We start from the raw sequence: 25373 nt of genomic DNA, 5'->3' as shown, positions 1-25373 counted from the left end.
CAGGTCTGAATCATCCTTATCTTGAGCCTGGATTACTTCAAAGTCTCCTAACTGATTTTGTTACTTGCCACTGCCCCCTTCTCCATCTCTACCCCCCCCACCCCCCCACCCCCCACAGTATATTTTCACACAGTGGTCAGTGTGATTCTGTTAAAATCCATCATGCCACTCTTCACACACTCCTTGCCCTCCATTCTCCATTTCACTAAGTAAAAATCAAAGTTCTTAAAATGTCCCTCATTCACTGGGTTCCAGTCACATTGGTCTCCTATTTCTGGAGTTCTCCTACCATTGGGTTTTGTACAGTCTGTTCTCTTTCTTTGAAACTTCCCTGCCAGAGATCCCTTATCTCCTTCAAGTCTGCTTAAACCTCACCTTTTAAAAAAAAATGTTTCTTTATTTAATGTTTAATATACATTAAACATTATTTTATTTTATTTATAATAAAATTTAATTTAAACATTAGCATTTATTTAATGTTTAATTTAATAATGTTTACTATTTAATGTTTATATTTGAGAGAGAGTGAGAGAAAGAAAGGGGAAGGGACAGAGAAAAAAGAGAGAATCTCAAGCAAGCTCTTCACTGTCAGTGCAGAGCCCAATGTGGGGGCTCAAACTCAGAAACTGAGTGAGATCATGACCTGAAATCAAAGAGTCATATGCTTAACCGACTGAGCCATCCAGGTGCCCCAAACCTCACCTTTTTAATGAATTCTATTCTGACAGCCCATTTACATTTATAAACCTCTGCCTTTTTAATCCCAATCACCTTACCCTGGCCCATTGTTTTCACAGCACACTTTTCTTATTTATTATGATTATTATTTATGGACTCTTTCTCTCCATTGGAATATAAATTCCAGGAAAGTGTGAATTTTCTTTGTCCATTTTATTCACTGATGGATTCTAATCACTGTTTAACACATAGTAAATGCATAATACCTTTTTATTGAATAGAATGAATGATGGAATGGGGCATAATTTCATGGGCTATAGGATTCTAGATTGACAGCTGTTTTTTCTCAGCACTTTGAAGTTACCATTTACCAATCTTTTGGCTTCTATTATTATCATTAAGAAATCAGCCACCAGTTAAATTGTTCGTTTTAACAAATCTATCTTTATTTTTGGATATTTTAAGAACTTGTTTTTTGTCTTTGATATTTTTCAGTTTCATTATGATGCCTCAGTATGATTTTTTTTAATATTAATTCTGATTGGAACTTATTGAGCTTGCTCAATTTGAAGCTCTGTCCCTCATCACACCAGAAAAGATCTCAGCCATTGTCATATCAAGTATTTCCTGTATGTCCTTTCTCACATTCATTGCTGGAACGTTCCTGTATGTCCTTTCTCTAATTCATGGCTGGAACTCAGTGATAGTTGGCATATGTTAGACTCTCTGTTTTCATGTCTCTCAACTTCATTGATTTCCACTCTATTCTCTGAACTCCATTTTGAGTAATTTACCCATATAGGTCTCAGGATTCACAAATTTTCTTCACTTTTGTCTAATCTGTTGTATAATATAAACTTTGAGTCCTTAATTCTAACGATTATATTTCTTCATTTTTTAAAGTGTGATTTTTCCTTTTCACATCCCTCTGGTCATTTTCCATAATCTCTTCTTCTGCCATTGTACTTCACAAGAGTATCTTTCAGTTATTCCAGTCTGTCAAGTAAATTCATTTTGCAGGCTTTTTACGATTATTACAAGGGCAACCATCTGAAAGTGTTACTTGGTAGTTTCTTGATTTATATCTTGAATCTCACTTCTAGTTATTTAATCCTTCAGTGTTTGGTGACTTTTCAATGTGAGCCAGTTTTGAAGCATTAACTGAGAACTTTTTGAGGAATGTGTTAAATTGAGTTTCTTTCACTTTTGTCAGAAACTTATGTTTACTACTGGCCTTGGATCTCCTTAATCTACATGTTAACTTTAAGCAACCTGAACAGTTTTGCCTGTTCTAGTATTATCTTTTTTAATAAGTTGTCATGGGTATTTCTGAGACAATGTGGATAAGGAATTCAGGTCTGTTTGGGTATGAATTCAACCTATCATCTGGATCTAAATGAATCCAAAGTAGCTTTATTTCCTGAGAGTATTCCTGTAACTATTTGATACCTAATTTGAATGTTTGGGTCCTTTAACACATCAAAACTTGATTTTTGGCTTCTGAGTCTTGGTGTTTCTTATTGGAAATACTTTGGTTTCTAAGAATTGCCTGTAATTCATTGAGCTCAGAGCATTTGCTGGATGTGAGTCTAGCAATTATGATTCTCTACATGTGCACAGAAAAGGAAGTGGCCTCTGTGGTGTGATATGATGGGTGCTGCTAGGCCCATTTTGACTAAATGATTTCCTCCTCTCTTTAGCTGTGGCTCAGAGATGACTGTTTTAGCCATTTCATATCAGACAGCAAAAACAGGAGTCACTGTCTTCAGATAGCTCAGGGGAAGGGTGGGATTTATAGATATCAGTCTGCTTTCTCTTTAGTATGGATTTGATTATAAGATAAGGTGAATGTCACTTTGGAAGGTTAAGAGCAAAGGGAGAAGAGATTTAGGACTGGTTAATTTCCAGGGAAAGAAAGGAACCAGTCTGCAGTTGTTTGAACAGTTTAATGCCGTGAAAGAATAAGCATCAAGAATTTCCTAAGATCAAAGAAAAAAGTTGGGGTTATTATTAGAATACAGTTTTATCTGTGTTATTTTTACTTTTTTGCTACAGCTAGCCAGGATTGCATACAATCTCTATTAGTCAGATTTCTCCAGAGAGAGAGAAGGAGATTGATTTTAAGCAATTGGGTTACAGGACTGTGAGGGCTGGCGAGTCTGAAATCAGTAGGGTGTGCCAGCAGATTAGACATTAAGTTAAGAGCTGATGTTGTAGTCCTGAGTCTACAGGAGGCTACAGTCCTGCAGAGTTGGCCAGCAGATGGGAAACTCAGGCAGGGTTCCTATGTTGTAATTTTGAGGCATAATTGAATCTTCATTAGGGTAACCTATCTTGTCTCTTCAGGCCTTTAAATGATTAAAGGAGGCCCACTTACATTATGGAAATAATCTGCTTTCCTCAAAGTCTACTTATTTAAATACTAATCACATCTAAAATATACCTTCATAGCAACATCTAGGCTGGTGTTTGGCCAAATGACTGAGCACCATGGCAGAGCCAACTTGACACAAAAATTAATCATCACACAATCCTATAAAATTCTAGTGAGCCACCTGCCAGTTTCATTTAACATAATTCTATTTGTTAAAGCCTTATAACTTTTGTATCATGCCTTTTACCTACCCAGATTTAGTAACCCAAATACTCACATGAGTGATATTCATGGAGTTTTGTGCTGAGATGCTAACCTTTCCTAATTCTTGAGTATCAGTGAATCAGGAAATGTTTACAAAATACAAGGCTAAGGAAGAGTGTCTTAGAATCCTTGATCTCTAGTTTTCTCTGGGCTTTTTCCTCCTCCATAATATTGTGCTGAACTTTATAATTAGAGGCATTGTGGTATGTTTGTAGAAAGGGTAGAGACAGAGATGATATGTTCAAGGAATGTGGAGGTGGGTTTCCCGACTTCTCTGACCACTCCTGGATCCCATTTCCATGGTCGAGATCACACGGTTATCTAACAGAAACATCAATAACATACACCGCAAGGGATGATTTGCAAGATTCTGTTTGGCAAGACATTGATTCATTTCTTGATTTAGATTTCAGCAATTCCAGCTCGTTAAACATATTTTTCTCTGTTTGCTTCCAGCTGAGAAACTCTAGACTGGTGTTTTTCTCTTTCATGTTGTACTTTGTTGATTATCATAAAGAGTAGGCTTCATGTTTTGAAATTCTCACACTCTACAAAGAATTCTCCTAAAACATTGTCACCTTTGGTAAGAATATCATTTAAATTCCCAGAGACTACAAGAGGGAATTTAACCAACTACTTCAGTATCTCATAACGTGGACATTCATCTTTTCATTCTGAAATGAGAATTAATACTCCATATACCCTTTGCTCAGCTAGCTCTGCATTTTCTCTGAAGGTCTGTTCTGGCAAACTGTCTGTATTCATTAGTGGAGACTGGTCTTCTGTAGCAAAAAGAGCTCATGAGACAGAGGTATGCATGAGATAGAAGTTTATTCCTCTCTCATGTTGGTAGTCTAAAGTTAGGCAGGTACTCTGAAGATAATGGTAGAATGTTTTCTTCTAAAACCAAGGGCACCTTGGTTGGTGATTTGACTTTGTCATCAGGAATTTGTTTCTGTTTCTGGTCCAACACAGTTGTTCCAGTGGTCACGGTTTTCCAGCCAGTGAAAGAAGAGGCCATATCTGAGCAGGCTGCTAATCTAAAAGAGATAACCATAACATGTACCACATTCATCTCCTATTAGGCTGAACTCAGTCATATGGCTACACATAGCTAGCTGCAAAGGAAGCAGGGAAATTTAGTCTTTAGCTTGACAACCATGTACCCAGCTAAAAGCCAGGAGTTTTATAAAAGAAAAAAAAAAAAGGAGAAGCATAAATATTGGGTGACACTCAGCGGTCTATGCTACATTTGCACTTAGCATTAAATTGTTATTGTAGTTAAGGGTTTTTTTGTTAATATAAGTAATAGGAATATGTTTGAGTCGGCTTACATGAAAATAGAGAATGTGTTATAGAGCTATAGGGAATTGAGGATGGGAATGCAGCTAGGCCTCAGGAAGACACTAGAAACAGGAACTGAAAATTGTGAGGACCCTCCTTCTCTTTGCATCTCTGCTTCTCTCTGAAGTTCTGATTCGTTCTCTCTCCATTGCCTGGCTTTCTGTGATCCTAGGCCACAGAAGAAAAACAGCTACCAAGTTAACCTGTGATAATTCAGGCTGCATGAAGAATTTATTTGGCTTTTCTGAATCCCAATTTCAAGTTTCTGGGTGGGGATATCTGATTGGTCCAGCTAGGATCAGATGTCTAATTTTGTCCACTTAACTGTGGCAAAGGGTCAGGTAGCGTAATTATAGCTGGTAGGGCCCAACCGCATGTGGGAATACAATCGAAAAAATGGGGAGGGGTTACTTAAATGTGTCCACTATCTCCAGCCTTATCTTTATTCTTAGTAATCCACCACTTCAAATAGGATCCTTACCTTTTGTTTCCAGCTTTTCCAGTTTGTTGCTAAAGCAAACGTTCCAAGAGACCAACAGGATTCATAGCAAATTCTCATTAATTGTGAGTTATGAAGAAAATGCAGCATTCCTTCTGAAGTTTTACATCTTTTGCTTATAGTATGGATAATCTTCATTCCAGAAAATTGTACTTGAGAAAGAGAAAGAGCAGCTATTACAGCTGTCGGTTGGTAGCTGGCTTGCCACCGAACAAGTGAGGCATGGTGTTCTGCTTTTTGTACACAGCACCAGCATCTCATGAGGTTACCCTCTGATCACAGTAGAAAGACAAGGACAAAACCCTGTACAAACCACAAAAATGACCAAGCACCTTCCTCTCTGGCTAACATGAGTGACTGCTGCCTGTTTACCAATTAGAACTGTAGACTTCTTGTGTTTTTCCTGATGCCTAAATAATTGATACCCAACTGTGGAATCACTACCTTCACCTTCTGATAACATCCAGTCTAGTGCTAGGCTGGTCCTTTGTACCCTCCCTTAAAAAACACCTAATACAAGCCCAACTCCTATAACCAGTTGCCTGCAGCACCCCTGAACTGAGGTACTCTGTAGTTCCTCATGGGATGCGGTCGCCCTGCCTGTAGCAAGTAATCAATCCAACTTTGTTTGACTTCTGTGGTGCTGCCATGGTCCTTGGATGATGACACTTCTCTGAGGGATCTGACCGAAAGAAAAACAAAGCAAAATCAATAAAACAAAGCACTCTAAATACACATGTGCACACACACACACACACACAGACTCTCTTTGTCCTTTGGATCTTTTGTCCAGTTGTACTGAGCATGTTTTTAGGCTAGTGAGCTGCTTCATTTAGAAGATGATTAAAGATACTTGCTATAACTTGAGGAGCTCAATAGCTTGTTGCAAGGGAATGTTGTTACAGAAGCTCTTTTCTTCTTTTTTTTACATAGCTCGTAAAACTTATTAAAATATGGAAAAATCCCCATGAAAAGGTATTTATTATTCATTACATTAATATTAGGATGAGAACAAAATAGTTTGAACTGCTCCAGATCCTTTTCACAGTTCCACATATTTAAAATTACTCAAGTAATTTAAATTTGGAAATGGCAATTAGTCTTTTAATTTTTACTTTTTCTGGTTGCATCCTGCCTAACTGATATATCCTTCCTGTGAACTGTGCAATTCTTGCAGTACTTACTTATTTGGCATGCATTGTTAATTGGCATGTAATATATATACTTCTCTTAAGGTACTTGTATAATTTATTGATTGTAAATTTCCAGAGGTAATAGAGGTATTTTTTTTCCCAAGTGTCCTACCATGCTTGGTACTTTATTTAGAATAATTGTTTTATAAATAAGTGGCTGATATCTAGGTGGTGGGGGAAATTTGGTGACAGCCAGAAAGGACAGTAGATTCAAATACTTTGAGGGCATAGATTGTGTTGCATTCAATATTATGTCTTTAGTGAATAGTATAGTGCTAGCACATTATGCGATCCTAGGCACATTATGTGATTATGGCTGCCCTATAAATATTTGTTGAATGACGAAAAGACTGTAATGCTATGGCATCCAGAGTATGGAGAGACTGGTGAAGGTCACAAGTGGGAAGAGAGAGATTGAAGATAGCTTTCACTTGACGTATCATTTTGCCTCTAAGCCCAGGTCTGTGGACTGTGATATCCCTCTAGGCAATACATTTTAAATAGTAATTGACAAAAACAAAACAAAACAAAATAAAATACTAATTGACATTCATATGTTGTATGCTGCTATACGTACACTGCCAATATATCATAACTTTCATTTATACTATATATATATTCTTTTATTATTATTTGTTTTAATTATGTAAGACCTTCAGATTTTATAAAAGTTGTCTTCTACAGAAATTCAGGTTATTTGGGGGGATCTACTACTTATTCTAGGCTCCCTGAAAGAAGCTGAGATAGTGTCTTGGGACATAAAATATCTCTATATGGGATAAAGTTACTAAAAAAAGGCGTATATGTAGACATGTGTTGTTCATTCTCTACAATACTAAACAGAAAACGCAGTTTAAATTGGCTCAGCTCTTTGGTGAAAAATGTTAAATTGTACAATTTAAACAAAGAATAGGTTTTCTTCCTGTCTAAACCACACTTTTATTTCATTTATCTCATTTTTCACCAAGCTTTATTTGTCAGATTTGCCTTTTTCCCTATATTCAACAACAAGTCCTTAGTTTTGGCCCTTATTACCAAAAGCCCAGATTGTTTTGATGTGTTTCCTGACATTCCTTCTTGGTAAGGAAGTGACATTCCTGACACCTCTCTTGGTAAACTTTTCCAATTTGACAATCTAATCTGTTGTGACTGTATTTCTAGAACATTCCTTCTATTGCCTCATGTCCCAGCATAAGACACTGTAATGGCTCCCTTTGCTTTTTAAACCCGTGGACTTCTTTCTCCTGAACCTCTACAATCCAGCCTACTGGACCTAGTGTCTATATCCGTTTAAGAGCCTCTGGGTGCCTGGTCTAGCTGGCTTCTCTGTTTTCCGCTTATGTGATGGTCATTTTTGTATCTGTGTTCTTTCACTTGGTGATTTCTCCTCTGGTCTTTCCTTTTCCTCCAACTTTCTCTCAATTCCCTGAATCCTTTAGATTTAGTTCAAGATCCTACTCCTCTATAAACTTGTTTTTCCAGGACACAAATATAATCTTCTGTGAAATCCCGTAGTAATTCTTGACAGGATCCCATAGTTTATCACTAAATTGTTTTCCAATTGTTTCTTTTGATTTGGTTGACTTTCCTAACCTTGATCATAAATTAAATTACATCAAGGTTCAATGGTTTTAACTTTTTTTGATATTACCTCCATTCCTGGCATACTCCATAAATAATAACAATAAAATACCAAAGAGATGAAAGGTAAGCTTTAATCAAAGAAAGCACGATCAAGAAGTGGCTCTTGAATGGAGAAGGTTTGTTGAAAGGCTGGGGACGGGTTGGGAAGCGGTGAGAATGGCCCATTGTTCCGACACCGTGCAGGATGGAGTGCTGGGCAGAGAATGGAGGCTGTCAACTCTGGTTATACTTGGCCATTGTTCCTGGGAAGCCCGTGTTAGCTCTGAGTAAGAGATAATTCATCAGAACGCTCTTGTACTTTTTTTCTCTCTTGCTCCGGGGCAGAAACTGTTCTACTTCACAGGCTGAACTTTTTACCTCTTGCCCTGCGAGGCAGAAACACGCTGCCTGAGTGCTTCCATTTTGAGACACCTTGTAGGAATCCTTATTGAATTGCTTTAGAAGAGTAGATTCTCAGCCCTCTAGTGCAGCAATCTGCCACAGCAACCCCAGAGGGTGTTAGGTTTCAGTCAGAGGCAGAAGCCTCCTGTAATATGGGCTCACTGGGCTTTTGGGGAAAAAAAGAGCATTTTGCAAGCCTAGTTCTAATTGAACATCCCCACGTTGCAATTATTATTGTATTTCAGTCTCGTAGCCTTTGTTACGGAGGTTTTTGTGTGAGTTAGGAGGGGACGCTTTGGGTGACCGTTCAGGCTTTTACTTTTTTTCTTTAATTTATTAAAGTTCAAATTAAACAAGGCTCCTGCTGTTACCAAAGTTTTCTGAACTATTTTGTGTAAATGTTATTCACTCTTTGAAATCAATACAATTAAAAGTTGTGTTAAGAATCCTCTTTTTCAAGGCTGTGAACTTTTTCTCTAAGGATTTTGAACTTGTTTCAGGTCTTTGATTTCTTAAACGCATTTCAGAAAGAAGATATACATGTTCTTTAATTGCTTCTTAAATTGGCAAAGTTATATTCTGTCTCAGACAAAAAAACTTTAAATGATTGCATTTCTCTGTAGATTAGTAGCTTGTTAATTTTGAGGATGAAATGAATGCAGGAATAAAAATCATTTGACAAGGTATCTCAGGAACTCACTTCAAAAAGAAACAGTAGATGCAGATTCTAACAAGGCCCCATCTGAGATCAGAGCTTCTGTATGTCATACTGGAGACATCTAGTGGAGAAAAGTCAGAATGGAACATAAAACTGCACCCAGGCGGGATCTTTTCAGATAACCTTATGCTTTAAAAAAATCAAGAGGTACTTCCCTCCTGTACGAAAATGAACATACTTTCTCTGAAAATAAAATGTCATATACATTTATAAATCCAATTTTAACTTTGTTCTTCTGAACTCATTATGAATATAATGGCCTATCTTGCTTAACTTGGTACAGTTAACTATGGCAGCGTTAGATTTTAATTTAATACATCCCGTATGTAGAGGGAGATATCTCACTATCAGCCTTGGAGATGTACATTTACATAGAACAAATGAATGTTATAGTTGGCTAGTTATGTAATCTTGGAAATCCTGTCTGATCTCTTCTTTCACATGTAAAGTGTGAGGTTAAACAAATGTGTTTTTCTGGTTTGGAAATCTAGAATCTATTTGTATAGTATTATTTTTGTTTTCTATACCATTTGACACTTTTCAGGGGGGGTTGCAACCATCATATAAGCTAACTGTTAATAAAAATGTTCTAGTTATTTAGTTCAAATTTTGTTCAATGATACTGAGGAAGGTGAGGGTCTTATGACCTGAATAAAGAGTCCAAATTTCTTGACATTCATTCTGACACCCTTCTGGTAGATCCCACTATTGATGCAGGTCAAGTAAATTTCTTAATGTTTGGGGGAACCCAGCCCATCTGTCAACAGCTAGTAACTATGAGCTAGCATCTACAGTTACTATATCCTTTACATACACTATTTCTAACCATCTTAGTAACCTTCCAGAAAAGGATTATTGAAACCCATTTTAAAGTTACGACTCAAAAAAGTAAAGACTCAAGCTCACCAGAGGGTCTGTCACAGGGCCTATGTTGATAATCAGGTCTCTGGCTTTATTACACAAAGCTGAAAAGCATCCCTTGACAGATCCAGGGAACCCCTGAAAGCTGGTGCTGTGTGTGTTTATTTCCCCTGAGGATTGAGAAGCTGTGGAGAGGTATCCTAAAAGTCTCACACCGTACCTGTTAAAAATTGAAGGTAAATACAACTCTGCAATTGAATATCTCAGAAGATCTCTTAAAACTATTTTATTTTATTTTTTAGTTTTTTTAAATGTTTATTTATTTTTGAGAGAGACAGAGACAGAGAGAGTGTGAGTGGGGGAGGGGCAGAGAGAGAGGGAGACACAGAATCTGAAGCAAGCTCCAGGCTCTGAGCTGTCAGCACAGAGCCTGACTGGGGTGGGGGGGGGGGGTTCAAACTCCCCAACCACAAGGTCATGACCTGAGCCGAGGCTGGAGGCTTAACTGACTGAGCCACCCAGGTGCCCCCAAAATTATTTTTAAAGGAAAACAACTTGGTGAGTCTTTTATCTTGGGGAGAGAAGATCATTAAGAAAGTTTATGACTATTGTTGGTCACTATGAGGTGTGTATTGATGAAAAATTGATTGTTAAGACACAGCAGAGACAGGACAGGACATGTAAGATTTAAGTTAAATTAGCCAAAGACAAATTTATGGAATAATTCTAAACAGCAAAATTGATTAAATTTAGAGAAATAGTAGTACATGAAATTAACAATTTTACACATTCCAGTTTTGCCCTTGGTATGACAATGCAATGAAAACTAGTCATTAGGAAGCAATCTGGAATAGAGAGGGGGATCAATTAATTAGATGTGGTGACTTACAAACTCACATAATTTATTTTGATAACATTGATCCAATTAATTTTAGTTGGATAAAATTATTTTTAACAATGCCACTAAAATTAAATTTTGACTGGATCATTAGAAACAACACTTTTTTAGTATTTCATTTATTTTCATGCAAATGTTTAGTTTTACAAACAAATTGAAAAACTATTTGGGTGGATGAATTACATATTTATGTAAAACAGTACTCAGGAATAAATTGATATTTGAATTCTTGAAAGTCAGTGAGTCAACATTTTAAATAAATTGGTATTAATATTCGAATTTCTATTGAGTTTGGCAATACGGCATGATTCATTAATGGTGAAACGTTTACATTATTATCTTTGATATGTTTAAGAGAAATCCAATTACATTTTGAAAGAATAAATCTTTCATGATGAAAAAAGAATCCACTTATTAGTATATAATTATAGATTTTTCCTCAACTAAATCTGCAATCCTAGCACTGTGTCGTATTTACAGCTATACCATTGGCTTGATGACATCTGCTGTAATTTATTCAGCTGTTAGCACTTATCCGTATTTGAGTTTTATGTAACTCAGTACAGTTTTTAAAACAATGCTTTGCATTATTAAGTTATTTGGACTTGCTTTCATTAATAAAGTTCAAACTATTACTGTTTGGAAATTTGTATCTGCTAACGATGCCATTTAATTTTGTTCCCCCAACCCCTGTTTTGTTTTGTTTTCTGTTTTTTTTTTTTTTCTGAGTGAATTAAATGAATGGCTTAAAACCAATTTCCTACACAATACATACAGCAATCTCAATACCTTATTGGAATATAGAGAAACATACAGAAAAGATTGATGTAACCAAACCAAAGAAAGTGTAGGGGTATGTAAAATAAACACGTAAGTCGCATACATACTAATAAGCTTTAAGTAAAGCCTTCTTTTATTTACCGTGAGGAACCAATCAGTCTTGGCAGAGAACCCTAAAAACTAATTTTCTAAAGCAATTTTTTTCATGTTAGTTTTAGTGATCGTGCACATTCTAGAAAGGTGGTAACTAAATAAATATTATTTTAGTTTAATTGGATTAAAAATTAGAAATGCAAATTCTCCTTGTACTGTATCTGTAAGCCCTCATCTCTGTTTTTATGGTAATACTCTTTTAATGGTTTAAGCCTATGAAGAAAAAACACTGAAGATTTTTAACTAGCCGCTTTGCAGGGGGCAGAAAGGAGCAAAGAAGATTTAGTGGTGAAAAGAGCAAATAAATAGGTGCTCCAAGATTAAAAAGAGGGTAGAAGTGCATGCTGAGCTGTTGAAAGACCTCTCTGTGTTTAAAGAAAAATATTGTTTGGTGCTTTCACCAGTGCATGATCAAAATAAGAGGTACAAATTAGTTCATGGCTGCTGAAGCTACAAAACATCATGCAGAGCGCTGTCTTTGGGAACGTTTTAATGAGGAGAAGAGGTCATCAGACTGTGACATTGCTTTTCAGAATTCTTCAAGAACAACACAGACTTCCTGTTCCAAATGTGGTAGAGAATAAAACAACCTTAGTAGTAATCGTACAACTTTTGAACCATGTTCCTTGGAAATGCCGTACAGTGCTCATTTTGTAGCTTTAGTTAGCCATCTCAAAGGAAACGCTTCCGTATTTTCCATGTGCCCTTATTTCAAAAGTACAGTGAAACGGTGGAGCTTTAACATGGATTATATTTATAAAATAAAGTTTTATTCAGGCTTCTAAAGAGATTTTAATGTTTTCATTGCTCCAGGTGAAATGGTACACGGTGGCTCTGTTCATTAACATTTAGCATCAGTGCAAAAAATCAAGGATTACCACATACAGCATAAAAGGAGGGATAGTGTGACTTTGAAATTAAATTCACTACAATCTTAGTTTTGCCGCATTTCAAAACGTGATTTTAAAATGTATAAGTTGTTAATGACATTCTAGGTCAAATATTCATAGTCCAATATCAATCCTACAGAGACTGGCATTATTCAAATGTGTAACGTATTTGAACAGAAGCTGAAGAGGTTTTCCTGATGCTTAATAAATAAGACATTTATTTTGGTTTCAAAGAGCAGTATTGTAATATTTAATACTTCAAGTAAGGGTCGGTGCATTTTTGCCACTTCACCAGGAAGCTACAACATACCTTTTGTTTTCCATTAATATGACCACATTTGGAGGAAGTGTATAGATGGAGAAAGAAAATATTTATGTCCATATATTTAATGAAGGTATCAAAAATAAAAGACAAAAAAAGGACGGCTCATATTTTATATGGTAACGCTCACAATCTTATTAATCTCAAAGTTTTTTCATAATGCTTTTTCTTCCAAAATAAGGGATTCACAAATAATCACATTTTCTCTGATGTGTAAAATTAATTGTCAAATGTGTGAAAATAATGTCAGACCTAAAGGGAACAGTATGAGCTTGAGTTGAGATGGAAGACAGGCCATTTCTGTACATAGCAATATTTCTGATTAACTTGTAAGAGGTGATTCAATTTGTGTACAATTAATTGATTTAGAGGTAGCATCTTTTCCTTCCCTCTTCCCTTTTTATCTTTGTTTCTTTTTCATTTTCAGCATATAACAGAAGTCGAGCATAGACTCTCTGCTTTACATATGATAAAAATAAAATTGTTATTCTAGTTTTATAGCCTTTCAAATAGTTCATCGAAAAGTTTCTTAACTCACATAGATCATTTACCTGACTCCGTCTTTTATATTAATTTTATTTCTTTTAATGTAGGCAACATTTGTTCTTAAATATTATTACTCATAAATGAGACACATTTATGTTGACATTCTTAGCATGCAGAATTTCTACAAAGATCTGGTATGGTAGTTATTTTTAGTTTAAGCTTTTAGTCTGGTTTGCTTGGCCTGCTATCTTTTGGTTTGATCTGTACGCTTTTCCTGTCAATGATTACACATTACGAGCTCATGTCAGTCTGTTTTTTTGTTGTTGTTTTTTGCATTATCACCTTCCAGGACTTAAGTGTATTTTACCTGAACTACGGATTCAACAATATTCTACTTCATTGACACTGTTTTTAAATCTTAAAGATATCTTAGGCACCTAATAAGCTGCTATTCATGAGGTTTTAGTTAGCACTTATTACAGTAGCATAGGTGAAGCCCTGTAAAAATAACACAAGAAAAGTGAGAAATAAATAAGTAAAAATCTAAAATTTTCTTTTAAGTATTTCAAAGTACAGATCAGTCAAGAAAGAAAATGGTGAATTTTGGGGACATCAACAAGAGTGGCGTGAAAATCTTAAAGTAATTGAAGAATGTTATATTTTCCAGAAAACATTTATTAATTAGCAAAGGATCTTTTCTCATAAAGGATTCTTGTTACCAGGAATCCAAACATAAGGCGTTGTGATGTCAACAAAAATTAAATCACTATTAATCACTATATAATTTTTGAAAATTGACAAAAGCTTAAAAAGACTGTAAGCCCTTAAAAGTTTATGATAGCTTTTATTGCATACATTTATTTCCCTTTGAGGTACTGTATTAATGGATTTCTTCATCACCTAATCTAGGAGAAAACCATCTTGAAAAAACAATTTAAAATGCAACTCGGCAAAGCTAAAAAACTGACATTGTCCTAGAAAAAGGACAAATAAGGAATGTGATAAAAGACAAAAATGTAAGTGATTTAAAATTGGCACATATAATATTGCTTACATTTTTACGTAAATATTCATTATACAAGCATTCCCAATAAAAGAGATATTTTGCCATGCTGAGAAAAGGATTCTCACCTTTTTTCAGCTACCAATATTCTATAGTTTGTTTAAATGTTGACTAAATATTACAGTTCTCAAAGAGTATTCCACAATCCCCAGGGCAGCCCCAAGACCCTTTCAGGAGCCCACAATGTCAAACTTATTTTCATGTTAATTGTAAGATGTCATTTGCCATTTTCACGGTTTTGATATTTGTACTGATGGTGCAAAAGCAATGGTGAGTAAAACTGCTGGTGCCTTTTCATACCTGAAGGCAGTGGCACCAAACTGCTAGTAGTTACTGTGTTCTTTACTGCCATGTATTCATGGTTAAAGAAAAAAATGCCAGTTTTACTTATAAATGCCTTTCATCAGGCAGTAAATATTAACTTATTAAATTTTGACCCTTAAGCACATTCGGTTTTTCAAAATCTGTGCTTAATTGCTGATATTCTAAGTAACTCCTGGATATAGAGCTTTGATCTTTTTTGCATTTGTATTTTTTATTCAGTGTATACATAAGTGGCCAAGTACTTTATCTGATACACAACCAAAGAAGCAGCAATTTGTTCGAATCCTTAAGAAAACATTGAAAAATGCTGTTTTTGAACAGTGTTGTGTAAATAACACTGAAGGATACAGCTTATGATTGACTGAAAGGATTTCCATGAGTAATTCTGGGTATGTATGTTTTTTTGACACATAGGTCAACTGTAGGCACTAACTTTTAAAACCAATGCTGCCAGCTGTTCCACAGTACATCTCATCCCCTGGTGTGCATGTGGTGATGGAACATCATCTAGATCCAGAGAGAACAGCATTAATTTCTGATTAAAAAAAAAAAAAAAGCAACGATTCCCATCTTTCTATCAAATGCTCTCCACTTTGGGGGCGCCTGGGTGGCGCAGTCGGTTAAGCGTCCGACTTCAGCCAGGTCACGATCTCGCGGTCCGTGAGTTTGAGCCCCGCGTCAGGCTCTGGGCTGATGGCTCGGAGCCTGGAGCCTGTTTCCGATTCTGTGTCTCCCTCTCTCTCTCTGCCCCTCCCCCGTTCATGCTCTGTCTCTCTCTGTCCCAAAAATAAATAAAAAACGTTGAAAAAAAATTTAAAAAAAAAATGCTCTCCACTTTGGAGCATAAACTTAAGTATAATGACCTAATATGATTACAGGCAACAATAATTCAAACACCCGGATTCTACTATTTATTGCCATGTAGAAAAAGCTTTTCTGAAGCCACTTTACATTTAATATGTGTTAACATCTCAAGGGTACTAAATACTGTAAATCATCATTTGTATTGGGTCTTCTAGGGAAGGGGCTTCTCTGAATTTTTATCATTTCCTGGCAAACTCTTCCTTGATGGGTGGTGGAAATAATACAAGAGATAGAGAAAAGATATTTGAGGAAACAATTTTTGAAGTACTCTCATGTTCTCTAGAAAAATATGCTTAAATATAAAAAATAAGCATTGTTAATTAAAATCTTTCCTTTTTTCCCCTATTTATTTTTGAAGACTTTCTATGAGGCAGGTTTTTGTCTGTAATTAATAAGAATAATATAAAATAATAGGATTATATTTATTTTTACAATAGGTGTACAGTTACTAGACTGGTAAATGAGGAATCTATTCTAGATATATATTTCCATGATATCTTTGTGACCACAGTGAAAATATATATTCTAGATGATAATATTGTTAATTAACTATAACTGATTAACAGGCCAGTCTTGATTAGTGGGTCCATATTACCCCAGAAGGAAGTCTGTACTGGTGGATCTTTGTGCTCTGTTTTTGTTTTTATCCTATCCAAGATATTTATTAATTATTTGCATGAGGATGCAGATGACTTATTGATAGCATATTGACTCAGTTTCAGATGGTGTGAAATATGACATGGTCATGTGTTTACTATATGCATTGTATATTTAATAAATAAACCTACTTATAAATAAACTTATTTTAAAATTTGCTGCACAGAAGTAATACTATAAATGATATTGTAGGTCTTAATTTCCTGGGTACAGTTTTTTATTAATATGCATTAATACAAATTTGATTAATGTAAAAGGAAAATTCAACCAAATAATCATGTCATAGAGTTAAAAAAGAAGAATTGTTACCGAGAGGCACGAGGAAAACAAACATAATTTTTTTTTTCAATATATGAAATTTATTGTCAAATTGGTTTCCATACAACACCCAGTGCTCATCCCAAAAGGTGCCCTCCTCGATACCCATCACCCACCCTCCCCTCCCTCCCACCCCCCATCAACCCTCAGTTTGTTCGGTTTTTAAGAGTCTCTTATGCTTGGGCTCTCTCCCACTCTAACCTCTTTTTTTTTTCTTCCCCTCCCCCATGGGTTTCTGTTAAGTTTCTCAGGATCCATATAAGAGTGAAAACATATGGTATCTGTATTTCTCTATATGGCTTATTTCACTTAGCATCACACTCTCCAGTTCCATCCACGTTGCTACAAAGGGCCATATTTCGTTCTTTCTCATTGCCACGTAGGGGGCACTTGTACCCCAATGTTTATAGCAGCACTCTCAACAATAGCCAAATTATGGAAAGAACCTAAATGTCCATCAACTGATGAATGGATAAAGAAATTGTGGTTTATATACACAATGGAGTACTACATGGCAATGAGAAACATAAATTTTTATTTTCTTCCTCATATGTTGTCTTTATGTTGGCACAGCATATTTCAATAAGCATACAGAAACATTAAACATCATTTGTGTATTAAATGTAATATAATTGGTTTCTAAGACTCACCAATAAAGTGATAAAAGAACAAGATCTAGAACACTAACCTTTTTATATGGTGTTTCTCTTGTTACCCTTCTGGGTCCTAATATTAGATTTTAATAATTTCTAGAGCTAGTTTTTAACCAAACTGTGAAGGAGAGGCTACTGTCATTCCCCCAAATGTCTTTTCCTGATGTACTTTTTCCTCTTTGATGGTGGTTCCCTACCATATTCTACATCCAGTAGTCTCCTTGCCCTCACACTATAATGTTAATGATTCAATATTTTTCTCTGCATTCTTGTCTATATTACCATATTTCTGACACCATGAATGCAAGAATACACACACATAAGCGTATACACACACACACACACACACACACACACACACACATGCACATATTTGCTTGGCAAACTCCTTTCTGCTCACTTACAAATTTGAAGCCCTCTTCAATAAATATCTCCTCAGACTAATCAAGTATATGTTAGGTAAATTTATTTCTTTTTAAAAGAATATTTATATTTGAGAGAGAGAGAGAGAGCACATGTCGAGGGAGGGAGACAGAGGGTCCAAAGTGGGCTACGTACTGACAGCAGGGCTTGAACTCACAAACTGCAAGCTCATGACCCGAGCCAAAGTCAGATGCTTAGCTGACTGAATCACCCAGGCACCCTGGTATATTTATTTTTTTGTTGTCAGTTTGTGAGCATTTCACTAACATTGATCCTTATCAGAGTGATAGAAGTTTGTTTCCTTATCAATTTGCTAGCTAGACTATGAATTCCACGAAAGCTAAAACTTCATCTGTCTTTTTCACTGTTACCAATCTAGGACAGCATGACAAATATGTAAGCAAATGAAAGGAATTCTATCAAATACAGAGAGAAAGGAATGAAAATAATAATATGGTGACCCATAAGAAAAACCAGTACTATACATTTAAGGCTTGGAAAAAGTCCAGTGAAGAGACTGGCAAGGGACATGTTTTCTGAATACTGAGTTTAAAAGATGTGTAAATTTCCAGGTAACTATTCTAAATTTATCTCACGTTATTATTTAATTTCCTATCTAAGAGGACAAATCATAAAAAAGAAATTAAAAAGCAATAAATCCCCAAATATAGGAGACTAGGACAGGAAACATTAATTGGTAGAGCTTTTATCAAACTTACATAAGATAGAAGCAAGTATTAGGATTGTAAAAATCTTTGCTAGGAAATGTCCATATAGTCTATATTTTAATTTCAGAAAAAAACTCACTAATATAGAAGAAAGTAATGGAAAACCATGCAGAAGTAATAAACACATTTGAATCCAGAATAGAATCATAAATTTCTATGTTATCCATCCAATATTCCATGTTAGAAAGGACCTTAGTTTCCATCTCATATTTCATGCAATAAAAGATTTCTCCAAAGTGCTTGGAAACTGTCAAGATTGGAAAACTTACCTACTTTCACACAGCTCTCAGATGAATCAAGTCTCTATCACTTCACAATTCTTCATAATCATGAAGCAATCACCAAGTCTTATCTAAGTCTTCATTTCTTCATGCAGTTTACCCAGTTCCTCATATAGCGTAGCTTACCACAATATCTCTTCTGAAAAATCCCCTTACATAAAAATTACTGGAGTGCCAGAAACAGAATATAATACCCCAGACATAAGATGACCTATCTACTGTGGTGGAAGTGTACCTCTTCTATGTACCATATCTATGAATATAACCACTATTATTGTTTTGTCATTTCTCTCCCTCTCTCTGTCTCTCTTCTGTGACATCACATGGTTGATTTATACTGAGCCCTATTTAGAAAAGATCAAAGACCTCTATATTATACATCTGTATCATGTTATAGCTTATCTATGTTGCCCTCCCTAGCCCAGTCACACTCACACACTGATGCTATATTACTCTTTACCTACTTGCCTTTAAATAACATTTTTGTCAAGCTCCTTCCTTCCTCCCTTTTTGCCTTTCTTTCTTTCTTTCTTTCTTTCTTTCTTTCTTTCTTTCTTTCTTTCTTTCTTTCTTTCTTTCTTTCTTTCTTTTTTTTCTTTCTTTCTTTCTTCTTTCTACCAATCTGAGTATTTGTATAATCTTTGGGTTTATAAGGCTTTTCTAAATTTAAAACCAAAGCCAGAACTAACCCCCCCCCCCAAAAAAAAAGATCAATAGATGATCTACTAAAAAGGAAGTAAGCAAAAAGATGTATAGCTTCCCTAAAGCACAGACTAAAAGTTCTCTGAGGTAAAATTCAAAATAGTCAATAGAATTGAAGCTGTGAGCATACTAGCTTGAAGTTACACTCTCCATACCTAGTAAGTTAATCCAAGTTAAATGCATATCAAGCAGATTATCTATGAAGCAGCAATATTTAAAGCTAGTAGAAAGAAAAGAATGGTTATCTTAAAAAGGGTGAGAATTAGGGGTGCCTTGGTGGCTCAGTCAGTTAAGCATCTGACTCTTGAGTTTGGTTCAAGTCATGATCTCTATGTTTGTGGGATCAAGCCCAATATCAGGCTATGTGCTGACAGCTCAAGCCTGCTTGGGATTCTCTCTCCCTCTCTCTCTGCCCCTTCCCCACTCACACTCTCTCTTTCTTTCTCTCTCTCAAAATAAATAAATAAACCTTTTTTAGAAAGGGGTGAGAATTAGACAATTGAAGATTTCTCATCAGCAACAGGAGAGGCCAGAAGATAATGAAGTAGTGAAGGAAAAATAATTATAATCTAAAATTTTATACCTAGCTAAACTATTACTCTATGGTCAAGACAAAGTAAATCTATTTTTAGAAATACAGTTATTTTTAGAAAACAATTCTTTATCAAAAGTAAAACTGGTACCAGAGGGAAGGTGTCATTTATAAGAAACAATAATGAGCAAAGAAATGATGAAAATGCCAATGTATATATTTAATTATCGGCTATATGAAACAACTAATTTTTATTTTATAAATCAAAACTAAACTAAAACTATAGACCAGTACTACTCAAAGTATGGCCATAAGATCTGTGTTTATGCATGAATTACTTGTTATGGATCTATAGGAAGTACAAGAATTGAGAATTATTGCTTGAAATTCTTTTAGACATTTGACTGTGTCCAATTACGGATTGGGAAAATTACTCTCACCTACTAAAAGCAGAGATTATTATATTGGATAACAAAACCGAAGTCCAGACATAAACCATTTTTAAGAGTTCCATCTAAAACAAAACCACTCAGAAAGGTTGGTATAAGAACAAAGAACTATAAGCCATGAACCTAAAATAAAAAAATCTGATAGCAATACTTTAGATAAAACTTTCCATCTGAACTCTTCCAAACTTCTAAAATTAATATTTCTCTACATTTCTCTTCCCCACCATACAAGAGTTATCCTTTCAGGAGTTCTCTGTTCCCTTGTTCCACTTTGGACTGGTTGCTGTATAGACCCAGGGCATAGTGATCCTTTAGATGTCCTTTGTCTTCTCTGTTAGAGTCCCAGTTTTTAGTTTTTTGAATTCCACTTTTTGTTTTTTTTACTTCCACAATCGACTCACATAAATTATAAAGTAACAGATCAAAAGACTATGCAAGGGAAATGAAATTTCAAGATTTCACCTGTTTGTGAGATTTTTCCCCCACCCTTCCACCTGCCTAATAATTAGGTTGGTAAAGAATTCTAGACCAAAAGTCACTTTCTTTTGGATTTTGAATGCTTACCTCCATTGTGTTCTAGCTTCCTGGGTTACTGATATCAAATCCATCTGGAGTTGTGATCCTATTTTCCTTTTTCCCTAAAATTTCTTGAGAGTGTGAGTTTTGTCATTCCTTAGGCTAGTTGCTTGATGGCCTTTTCCATCTGGACATTAATGAGCTAGGAAATTGTATGTATTAATTTATTAATTCTTTGATTAACTAATTAATTAATTCCCCCATTCCTTTTTTCTTTCTGGATCCCTTAGTTGTTCACTTAATTACTTATTTCCTATTTTTTCCCTATCATTTCCATCACACTTTTATTTCTGCATCTTTGGGTAGTCTTTTATATGTTTTTATTTTGTTAGTCAAATCGATTTTTTCCATTTTTAGTGCATCCCAATTTTTATTTCATATGATACATTATTTTGTGATTCTGAGGCTATTAACTTTAAGCTGTCTTTTTATCTAATTGTCTCATTTTCTTTAAATTTCTTTACTATAGTGATCTTACTGGGGAATTTTTTTGCATGCTTGGTTTAATTCTCTAGTGTGTAACTCTCCCACCTTCCAACATGCTAGAAGAGGACTAAATGCAGGGTGAGGATATGGAGAACTAAATGCTCCTAGTCATCCTCTCTCACAATCTCTCTATTTTCGCTGGTGGGCTGCCGTGTTATCAGACAGGGTGCTCTTGCTGCCCTCTGTACAGGCTCTGAGATTTCAGTTTGCTCAGTTCTTATGTACACTCATTCTAGATAGTTTTCAAGTCTACAACTTTAGCTTTGATCTCAATTGTCCTATATTGTTATTCCCAACTGGATATTTCCTTTTGAAAGACACTTTAAGTTGAAAAATATGTCTTAACGAAGTCATCAACTCCCCATAGATACAAACCTTACTCCTCTTTTGTTCTTAGTTTATTTAAATGGCATCATCTTTGAGTTCATTCTCTCAGTTACCCTTCATATTTAATCAAATCAACCAAATCTCAGTCAACTTTATCTCTCTAAAATCTCTTGGAATTATCTTTTCCGTTTTGTCCTGGTCACTACAATACATACCACCAGCTTTACTTTTTCCCTGAAGTAATGTAATATAACGTCTAAATGGATCCCCCATGCTTTCACATTCAAGGTCATTGCTTGCACTGTCTCTGATTAATTGCCCCAAAGCACAACTGTGATTGTGTCACTCAGCTGCTCAAAATTTCAGTGACTTCTTGTTTCCTAGATCAAAGCCAAATTCCTCAGCCTAGAATTGAATAGCTTCCATATTATAGTTCCAACCTACCTTTCCAATATCATTTCTCATTGTTGCATGTCACATTTTCTATATATCCCAGTAAAAGAAATTAATGTTTCCAGATCCATCCCAGCTTTACCAGATCTGTGCCTTTGCACATGATAAAACCTCTGCCTGAAATACTTTCCCTAATATCCTTCAACGCTGCATATTTAAACTATACATGTACATTAAGAGAAATCACGAAGTCTACCTCTTCTATCAAGTAATCTCTCATCCCTCTTTACTGCACCTGCCATACATTTCTTATTAGACAGTGCTCTCAAGGGTCAGTTTAGTAACTAATTTACTTTTTACTCCCAAGATGCCTAGCATAGCATCTTGCCAACTGTGGGCCTTTAATATTTGTTGAAGTATGAAAATATAGACTTTATGCATAATATGTGGTATGCTTACTTAAAAGCTACCATGGAATTATTTACTGTCTATTGCATATATATTGGCCTTCTCACCCTAGGAAGATACTTGAGGACAGGGTCTCTGGCATTTTATTTTTTGTTTCCCTCTACAGTGTCTTGCATGATGCCTTGCATATGTATTACTCTTTTGTGGTAAAATAGCAATATATACAGCATATAAGTAATTGTCCTTCTGTGATGCCTTTGAAATGTCAGTTTGAGGAATTGGGGGGAAATTTACATAGAAGAAGCATTTTTTTTTTCTCTCCTCAAGATAGAATCAGCTGCTACCCCTTAAAATAGTCTAATTATTTTACTGGAGGCCTAGTTATAAAACTACTTGCAGTTGCACTAGAAATAGAATTCTGGTGTCACTTAATGAGATTTTTCAAGTTCACATTACTTATTCTGCAGACTTCTTCATTTGAGTAGATTGTTTAATATTTTATTTGTTTTATTATTCACATTTTGGGGGTAAAATATTTCCGCTCACATTCGAAGTTGGTTGAATTGTATGCCAGAGTTTGAGTGCAGAGAACTTTTTCTTGGTCCTGTTATTTCCAAGTGTGCAGCTGACTACTGTGTCTGTAATTCACATCCTGGGAGCAGGTTTTTGCTGCTGTCCAAGAAGTGAAACTTTGTCTTACCCTAGGATGCAAGTTAACATTTCCTTACCTGCTTAACAATGACTTCATTTTCCTCTTGTGTTTCCCTTCTCTTTATCTGTGAAGTGAGCTCCTCTCTGCACCCAAAGCAAGTACATTCTATAGCAAACTTTTCTGATTAAATTGTTATGAAATAGCGGCAGCTGGGAGGCTCAGTCGGTTAAGTGTCGGACTTCAGCTCAGGTCATAATCTCATGCTCATGAGTTCGAGTCCCCCATCGGGCTCTGTGCTGACAGCTCAGAGCCTGCAGCCTGCTTCAGATTCTGTCTCCATCTCTCTGCCCCTCCCCTGCTTGTGCACTCTCTCTTTCTCTCAAATATAAAATAAAACATAAAAAATTTTTTTTAAGTATCCTCACATTTGGAGTCTGATACTCCGCTATTTAATTTATCACTGCTATTTTACATGATAAAGGTGCATAGAATTAATTTTTTCCATTCATAGAATATAATTCCAGCATTCTTACCCCATTCTACACTCCCTCTTCTTCTCTTTTCCTCCACCACCAGACCATTGTTCCTTTCCAAGTCAGCCATTTAATTTTCTGCACTCTCATATTATGTTTAATACCATGCTGAGATTTGTGGGAGATGTATTGTAGCCTTGACATTTCCTTTGCAGACATAAAACACACAAAACAATTAGAAAACAATTAAAATAGTAAACTCAGTGGTAATAACTGTGAATGTAAGAAAGTAGAGAAAAAAGAAGTGAGCTTGGCAGGAGTAGTAGCTGAAAACTAATGGAAAAGGTGGAATTTGAATTGGCTCAGAGGACTCAGAGGTGGGTAAAAAGGGTGGTTGTGTTTGAGATTTGGGAGTGACGAAGCAACAGTGAAGAAAGTAGCCTAATGGGCAGGCAATATGTGTGCTAAGTGGAAAGTGGGGTTATGCAGGTTAGAGTAGGCTTGTTAAAGATCACAACGGGGTCCACTTAAGCATTCAAGCTTTTAATAGGGATGTGGTATGATAAAAATGATGTTTAAAGAAATTGGCTTCGGTTAAGATGCATGGGGGCTTATGGCATATAAAAAAAGGAAAGGTGCTTAAAATGTGATAAAGTAGACAGCTCATTGTACAGATTAAAATAACAGTAAATAAAATGCTTTAGAGACAATTTAGAACTATAAACTCAGGGGAACCAAGGCCAGAATGAAAGGAAAATGGGAGGTTGGAATCCAAGGGACAAAAGGAGAAGCTTCAGTGTTACCTTACATTCTCGTAACAAACCCTGATATTTTTTAATTTCACTGCACTTTGTGCAATTATCCTGTTGGGGCCACTAGGTGGTGATCTTTGTTAGTCGGTAATGTGATTCTTTAAAGAGTTCAGGTTTTTTTGCAAGAAAACCCGTGTTTTTGTTTTGAACAATTCCTGATTTATAGCATTCACACCTACGGATATACATCCATAAATATTTCCCCTTCTCCTTTATTCTTTTTAGTCTGTGCTGTCAGGTAAGACAAGGGAGATGAGAAAGAAGTAAATATTAGATCTCAATCCTCACGCTTGTTTGGTTTAACACTTTTCCTGGCATTTTCCAATCCTGGTCGCTGCTCTATGGAAGAGTAGAGCGGGCAAAGGCATCATTTATCTTGCTGGCCTTATTGGTATCATCTGTCAGGTGGTCTCTAGGATAAAGCCAGTATTGGCTATGGTGTGGTGGTGAACGGGGAGAGGTGCATAGGTGGCTTGACTGACAGCTCCCATGTCATCACCCTGTTTTACTGATTCCCAACCCTCATTATGTCTACTTTCCATACAGCCTCATCTTCTGCCCTTATGGAGACCCCACCATGATGGAGTTCATAAGCTAAACCACAAGGTACTTATTCCAGGTTGGAAAAAGCCTGTTATCTGGCAGGTAGAAAAGGAGACAAGTTATCAGAGGGCCTGGCAGCAGCAGGCACTGCCAATGCTTGTTGAACGAGTGATCAAATGATGAGTAAACGGATGAGCATCAGCAATACAGTGGACGAAAGGAGT

At 35.8% G+C, this 25373-nt stretch overlaps 1 long non-coding RNA gene across 1 annotated transcript in view; it reads left to right on the top strand.

The window, feature by feature from the left end:
• The window catches only part of LOC123383987, a 59159-nt gene extending 33786 nt beyond the window's left edge, over nt 1-25373 (top strand). The window contains exon 3 of the long non-coding RNA XR_006594454.1: nt 25153-25373. This is a non-coding gene — a long non-coding RNA (uncharacterized LOC123383987). The remainder of the gene's footprint in view (nt 1-25152) is intronic.

Source organism: Felis catus, chromosome A2 (genome assembly GCF_018350175.1).
Source record: "Felis catus isolate Fca126 chromosome A2, F.catus_Fca126_mat1.0, whole genome shotgun sequence".
NCBI classification, from domain to species: Eukaryota; Metazoa; Chordata; class Mammalia; order Carnivora; family Felidae; genus Felis; species Felis catus.
This window is presented reverse-complemented; position numbering and strand designations above follow the sequence as displayed.